The sequence below is a fragment of the Trichosurus vulpecula genome, chromosome 9 (genome assembly GCF_011100635.1).
Source record: "Trichosurus vulpecula isolate mTriVul1 chromosome 9, mTriVul1.pri, whole genome shotgun sequence".
NCBI classification, from domain to species: domain Eukaryota; kingdom Metazoa; phylum Chordata; class Mammalia; order Diprotodontia; family Phalangeridae; genus Trichosurus; species Trichosurus vulpecula.
The window spans coordinates 108,000,423-108,008,707 of record NC_050581.1 but is presented as its reverse complement, the minus strand read 5'-3'; positions in this window follow the sequence as shown (position 1 = coordinate 108,008,707).

Here is an 8,285-nt window from a genome sequence, read left to right as displayed (position 1 = left end):
ATTCTGATTGGGTTTCCACAATACTCAAATTGTTTCCTTCTGGCTGCTTGCAATATTTTCTCCTTGATCTGGGAGCTCTGGAATTTGGCGACAATATTCCTAGGAGATTTCTTTTTGGGATCTATTTGAGGTGATAGATGGATTCTTTCAATTTCTATTTTGCCCTGTGGCTCTAGAATATCAGAGCAGTTCTCCTTAATAATTATTTCTTGAAAGATGATATCTAGGCTCTCTTTTTGATCATGGCTTTCAGGTAGTCCAATAATTTTTAAATTATCTCTCCTGGATCTATTTTCCAGGTCAGTGGTTTTTCCAATGAGATATTTCACATTGTCTTCCATTTTTTCATTCCTTTGATTCTGTTTTATAATATCTTAATTTCTCATCAAGTCACTAGCTTCCACTTGCTCCAATCTAATTTTTAAGGTAGCATTTTCTTCAGTGGTCCGTTGGACCTCTTTTTCCATTTGGCTAATTCTGCCTTTCAAGGCATTCTTCTCCTCATTGGCTTTTTGGAGCTCTTTTACCATTTGAGTTAGTCTATTTTTTAAGGTGTTGTTTTCTTCAGTGTATTTTTCACTATTTTTTGGGTCTCCTTTAGCAAGTCATTGACTTGTTTTTCATGGTTTTCTCACATCCTTTTCATTTCTCTTCCCAATTTTTCCTCTACTTCTCTAACTAGCTTCTCCAAATATTTTTTGAGCTCTTCCATGGCCTGGGACCAGTTCATGTTTTTCTTGGAGACTTTTGGTGTAGGCTCTTGCACTTTGTTGACTTCTTTAGGCTGTATGTTTTAGTCTTCTTTGTCACCAAAGAAAGAATCCAAAGTCTGAGACTGAATCTGGTTGAGTTTTCACTGTCTGGCCATATTCCCAACCAACTAACTTGACCCTTGAGTTTTTCAGTGGGGTATGACTGCTTGTAGACTAAAGAATTCTAAGTTCCACGTTTGGAAGGGATGCACCAGCTCTGCCACACCAGCACTCCTCCTTCCCCAAGAACCCCCAAACCAGACTGGGCTTATATCTTCAGCAGGCTGTGCACTCCTGCTCTCATCCACCACTTAATTCCTCCCACCTGGTGGGCCTGGCGCCAGAAGTAACAATAGCTGTAGCTGCCCCACCTCCGCTGCCCCTGGGGCAGTAGCCCAACCACGAATTCCTTCTACTCCCACAGCTTTTCCCACTAACCTTCTCTGCTGTCTTTGGTGTTTGTGGGTTGAGAAGTCTGGTAACTGCCTCAGCTAACTGATTCAGGATGCTAGGGCACACTCCGCCCAGCTCCTGGTCTGGTTGGTCCATGCTGCTCACGCTGGGCTCTGCTCTGCTCCGCTCCCAGCTCCGTGTGGGATAGACCTTACCCAGAGACCATGCAGGCTGTTCTGGGCTGGAGCCCTGCTTCCCTCTGCTGTTTTTTTGTGGGTTCTGCAGTTCTAGAATTGGTTCAGAGCCATTTTTTATATGTTTTTGCAGGGACTTGGCAGGGAGCTAATGCTAGTCCCTTCTTTCCAGCAGCCATCTTGGCTCCACCCCAATATTTCATACTCTGCTAATTTGGATTTTGTTAATCTAGCCTTGGTTGAATTCAAGTTTACATTTGCATAAAGTACACAAAAAGGGGACTGGTTAACAAATTGATTGTGTAAATAAGATAGCAGAGGACATATGCTACCAATTTAGGAGGACAAGTGAGTATTAACAATATAGTCACATTAACTGTATCCAAATACACGCACTTATTTGTACATGGATCTGACCTCATTAAAGTATGTTGAATAAGACTTTTGACAATAGCACAGTTAGCTATTATCACATGTACTTGAAAATAACCAGCTCTTTCTTTTAAAATATTCCATAATTCAGTTTTCACTATTTCACCTGCCCTTTTCAATGATTTGAATTAATGAAGTGTTAATGAAAGGTTTTTTTTAATCTCAGTCTAAATGTTTGAGGGACCTATAATACGAATATTAACATATTATAGCAAATATTCTCTCTCTCTCTCTCTCTCTCTCTCTCTCTCTCTCTCTCTCTCTGTCTCTTCGTCTCTATTAAATAGCAATAAAAGAGTGATTGATCCTGTAGTTTAACATAATAGTCATACATAGCACATTTCACTTGGATGTAAATTCAGGAAATACGTATTTTAAAGGCAAACATTTATTGAATGTTCAATCATGAATGGCATTTTTATTCATTATTTATTAAAGAAAGTCAACCAACTTTAAACACAATGCTTATGTACAGTACAACCACCAATATTTAAAAAAAATAAAGAATATATCTTATCATTCAAATAATTAAATGCAAAGCTCCTTTTTGGGTGGAAGATATTAGGGTGTGCCTGGTTATAATTGGCCAACTCAGAACATATTGCTAAGTTCAAATGGTTCAATGTCTCTTGTTGAGAGTAGGAATGGGAATCAAGACTACTTATTTTCAAATCATTCCTCTTATACATATTGGCTGTGCAACCCTGGACAAGTGGCTTAACCTCTCAATGAGCCAGACAACTTCCTAAGACTAAATTATATAACAATTCTCAGTCAGTGGAGGGAGTTTTGTGATTCAAATTTCCCCTACAGCAATTAAATCATACTTATAGATCTCCCCATCCTCTCCAAAGAAAATCATTCAATAGCCACAAAAATTCAATTAAAATGCTTCATTTTGGAGTGAGCATGACCTAGTTTTGTCAAGGACTTTGAAAGCAGAGAATCTTTTCTTATTTTTTTTTCCCATGCTGGGAAGTCTTTATCTATGGACTTGGTGACAGATTATTTCTACTGGCCAAAAACAAATCAGTTAGGCATGGAGACATTCATTAATAAGGTAGCTACCAAACAGAATTTTTTGGTTTGAAAATACATGAAAGAAAGAAACAAAAATAGCCTTGGCCTTAAGATTTCATGGTTCATTGGAGGAAGCTCTGGGCCAGTAGTAAGGAAGACCAGAGCTCAAATCTGATCTCAGAAACTTTCTACTTATGTGACCCTGGGGACATAATTTAACCTCTGTCTGCCTCATTTTCCTCAATTGTAAAATGTGGCTAATAATAGACTTAATTTATCAGGTGATTGTGAGAATAAAATGAAATAATATTTGCATAGCACTTAGCACAGTGCCTGGAATATAGTAGATACTTAATAAATGTTTGTTCCTTTCTCCTTCCTTTGCATTTGCAAGGAGATATTGGCTAAGTAGTAGAAAAGACAATAAAGGATTACAGGAGAGCAAAATTATTACAATTACCTATAAATATTGTTGTTGATGTTTAATCATTTCAGTTGGGTCTGACTACTTGCCACCCCATTTCGGGTTTTCTTGGAAAAAATAGTAGAGGGGTTACCATTTCCTTCTCCAGATCATTTTACAGATGAGGAAACTGAGACAAATAGAGTTCAGTGACTTCTCCAGGGTCAAACAGCTAGTAAGTGTCTGAGGCCAGATTTGAACTCAGGAAGAAGAGTCTTCCTAACTCCAGGCCCAACACAAATAATCTTTGTGCAAAGATCAAATGTAGGAAATGACAGGAGAAGTTTTGTTTCCACAAAATTAAAAGCACCCCATCCAGCTTTAGCAGAATGTAAGTCAGGTGACTGATTCTGATCAGAGCTGTGACTTCTGATCTGGTAAAAGGTTAGATGCTTGTATGCATGCTTGAAGAGCTGTTTGAGGGAGGCATGACTTAGGCAGTTCAGAAGGTTGCATCAGGCAAATGAAGAGCCAAGCAGGAGATTCAAATTGGGAGCCAATAAAAGGGTTGGCATTTGTCTGAGTCCTTGTACTTTCCTGTACTCCATTCAGTGGACGTACCCATTTATTCAGAAAGAAAAACCTTCTTGGCTTTCCAACAAGCATTTTTTATTCCTAGACTAAGTATGTTTCTAACACCAAATAATTGATATACTACCAGAAGAATTTTTTCCTGTTATACATCTAAGCTTTCATAAAATTGTTCTTTTCTAGTTCTCCTGATACCTATCTAAACATCCATTTAAGTCTCCTTTGCTGGATCTTCATCCACGTCATGTGAGTTTCCCCCAAGGGTCTATTCTGGACCCTCTTTTCTTCTACCTCTTTTTCTCCTGGGGATCTCATCAGTTCCCATAGATTCAATTACTATCTATATGCTGATGATTTCCAAATCTTCTGAGTTTTAGTCTCAAATCCCCAACTGATTATTGACCATTTTGAACTCAATGTCTTATAAATATATATATATATATATATCACATATATAATATATAACTATAATATATAATTATATATATTAATATATATATAATATATATAATTTAACATATTCAAAACTGAAATCATTCTCTCCTCCCCCCTGCTCTTAGACACTTCCCTCTTCTTTACTTTTCTTGTTACTGTAAAGGGTATCACCATGCTCTCAGGTGCTCATGCTTGCAATCTAGATTTCATCTTTGACTCAAAATGTTGAGGGTAAGATGAAGTCCAAGAACCCCTAGACTGGAGTTCCCAGAGAGGGTTGTTGAGAGGTGGTACGCCTCAAGGACCCAAGTACTGGAGAGGGTTGGGGACATCTGGGATGAATTCATGATCTCAAGCATTCTTTAACTTAAGGTGGCAATGGTTTATTACGCTTTTCAGTGGACAAGAGTTCCTAGAGAAGCTGCAACCTTACTTGGTTGCAGGTAAAGTTTATATAGGTTAAACCTTAGTAAAACATGTGCCAAATATGTTAAGTCAGGGCAGGCTTAGAAGGTGGTTAAGGGGTGGTAAGTTCTTAAAGGAACATGCACTTTTTGTATCTACTGCACAGATATCTTACCCAGAGTTCACTGGGAAATAGCTCAAAGGGGGACTACATGGAAGTATGATCTTAGGCCTGAAACATCACTAAGTCAACTAACAGTCAGGGCTGACTGGGAAATACCCAGGCTGCTTTCATCAATGTCTTGTTAAACAAGATAAATGTAAAGGAGTATACATATATCTACGTCTAGAATGCATATGATAGGTCAGTAATTAGTAAATATTGCTATGACCCAGTACAGAACCAGTTCAGCACATACACAGCTGGTTCACACTAATAAATTCTATAGGTACAGCTGACCACTGTATCAGGAAGAGAGATAAGTGTTTTGCTAGAGCATGCTGTCCTATTTTGCTAGAGGGAAACTGCTAGGGACAGTGTTTTGAGACTAGGGAGATATGTGATTTTGGAACTGGATGTGATTTTGGAACTGGGTGCAAACACAGGCACCCAAGAACCCCATCACTCACTCTCTCTCACAGTCCCCCTTTTTCAGTCGGTTGCCAAACCCTATCTCTTTTCCCTTCAGGAACAAATATAAAATCTTCTGTTTAACTTTTCAAGTCTTTTTTTTTATAACCTGACACCTTCTTACCTATTAAATTTTTTATATCTTTCTCCTCCTCCTGACCCAGGTATTCTAAAATCCAGTGACATTGTTGTGCTTGATGTTCCTGAATTGCTTCATTCAACAAACATTTATAAAATCTTTTATGACCTAACCCTTGCTACCCTTTCCAGTCTTCTTATACCTTATTCATCTCCACACATTATGCTATCCAATGACACTGGTTTTCTTGATGTTCTTCTCATAAGACATTTCATCTACAGACTTCAGGTATATTCACTGGCTGTTTCCCATGCCTAGAATACTCTTCTCATCTCTGTTCCTGGTCTCCCTGGCTTCTGCGATGTCTCAGCTAAAGTCCCACCTTCCTCAAGAAGCCATTCCCAGCATTCCTTAATCTTAGCGCCATCCCTCTAAAATTATCTCCAATACATCTTATAAATACCATTTACACATAACTGATTGCATGTTGTCTCCCTCAATACACTGTGAGCCGCTTAAAATCAGGGACTTTTGTCCCCTTTCTTTGTTGCCCCAGTGATTGTTCCTGACACAACAATCGATGAATACTTTTTGACCCGACCTGAAAAAGTTGTAAGATTTTTTATCAACAAATTTAATTATTTTACTTTGTCCCAAGTTATTTGCAATTCACTGTAGTGCTTGTTCGGAGATGTGCCAATGAAATCCACTCTACTACATAAAGTATAATGGATAGAGTATTGGATTTGGAATCAGAAAATCTCTGCTGAAATCCCAACTCTGCTACTTGCCTGACCTTGGTAAAGTCACTTGTGATCTCTTTGGGTGTTCATATGTGTGTTGTCTGTCTCTCACAGAGTTTGTTCTAAGAAAGAAACAAAACAGTTTAGGTTGTGTGTCCACATTTTATTTCTCTCAAGCTGCCTTGACATGCATTGCCTGGAAGTTAGAGTCCAGAATTTGCTCTTTTTGGGGGTTAGGGGTATAGTTATATACCCTTGCAGGAGTAGATGCTCCCAAGGGGTGACAATCAACTCTGGTCAACACACTGGGAGGTAGCCGATATTAAAATGAGGGTCTTGTGCTAGTGATTTAGGTCATTTAATATTGGTCAAAGAGACATCAATTTTGGTATCACTAGTCTTGACAATAGGGAAGAATAAACATTCTCCCAGACCTGTCCTGGGAACACCATGAGCAGGAATAGAACCATATAAATTAGATATTAATGCTATTCTGAAGAAATTTAGAGAAGAAAGTAAGGGAGTGGGTGGAGCTTTGAGTCTATAAGATAGAAAAAAATCATTTTTTTCAGTGTCTATAGAATGATAGGAGTAGAACTTGACAAACACAAAGTTGATGTCTGCTTTGAAACCCTTGATGTTACAAAATAATGGCCATGTTCATGTGAACATTTATGGTGGAGGATGAAGAATTAGAGACATTCAAGAATAAACTTAACAGTGTCCACCAAATTAGGTTAACATATGCTTCTCTACTCAGTGACTTCTAAGGAATGATTGGTACAGGATACAGTAGTGAAAACTATTGTGTAAAATATGGCTCAAGATAAAAAAATAAAAGAAGACAAAAGTTTGTGTGCTACTCAGCAGCCTAGCTTCACAATTTTTAAAGAAGAAATTTAGAAGAAGCTAGATTTAGTGAATATTAAATAACATAAACAAATAAAAATGAATATACTTTAAAAGACAGAAAAACACGGGATATGAATATGGTCATTTCGTAATTAGTTGCCTATGTGAAATAAGATCTTTGAGAGTGTAGAGTTAAATCTAATATGAATACCACATTAGAAGGATAAAAATAAGAGAGGAAATATTATGTGACCTGATGATCATATGGTGATAGGAATAAAAATTTTGTTAGGAATTAGAGCTGTCATCTCATTGGTATAGGTTCCTCTTAAATGTAGAATCCACTTCTATTGATGTATGTTAGCACCTTTTTTGAAACTTATTGTTTTAGAAAATGACTTAGGACAAGTACATGTAGAGTGACTGGCCCAGGGCAATAGAGATAGCTTATGTCATAGTCAGGGTTTGTGAGAGACAGAAAGCTGACCTTGAAGAAAGGAAAACCTGGATTCAAGTTCCATTTGTGAATATTTAAATAAGTTATTCATACATTAAGCTAAGGCATGGATAACCATAAACACATTAGCTCTGTCACCATTTCATGGAGAGGAAGTTAACAATCAAAAATCATCATGAACAGAAGACTACATATACACTCAGAAACTGCCTCAAAAAGCAATTACTCTTCTTGCCAAAAGGCAAAGCATACCACTAGAGCTAATATTAGTTCAGAATAAAAGCTCATTTGCAGAATTTGGGATGAGGAAAATAGAAGGTTCCGAGCATTTTTATTTACCCCAACAGTAAAACACGACATAATGTTTTGCACATTATAACACCACAAGTGTTTTTCTAGAGAAAACTAGAAGAAAACAGATAGATAAATGAATGGACGACTGAATAAACAAACCTACTGGGATTACTATTTTCATAATTAATGATCTCAAATAACTTAATATTGCAAACTCCACTTTTTGAAACCAATATTTCTCAAGCATTCTATATGGAGAAAAATAATTGAATACTATACTGGGATAAATAATTCACAACCAATGACATTTGTGATCAGAAAAGAAGGTGGGGCAACCATATAGTGATAATGAGAGACAACTGAGAGAAATCCTCATGTTATATTAGTACCCTCAAGATCTTTAATAAACTGGATAAAGGAATCCAAGATTCTGGGCAGATCTTTTATGGATAACATATGCCAAAGAATGTACAAGTATCACATAGGAAAAGAAGGCTAGGATAGATTGCAATCTTTGTCACTGTAAGGTGACGATGGTTCACAATCTCATAAAAATAATCATACAGATCCATTGAATTATGAAGGAAATTTGGGGGGCATCAAT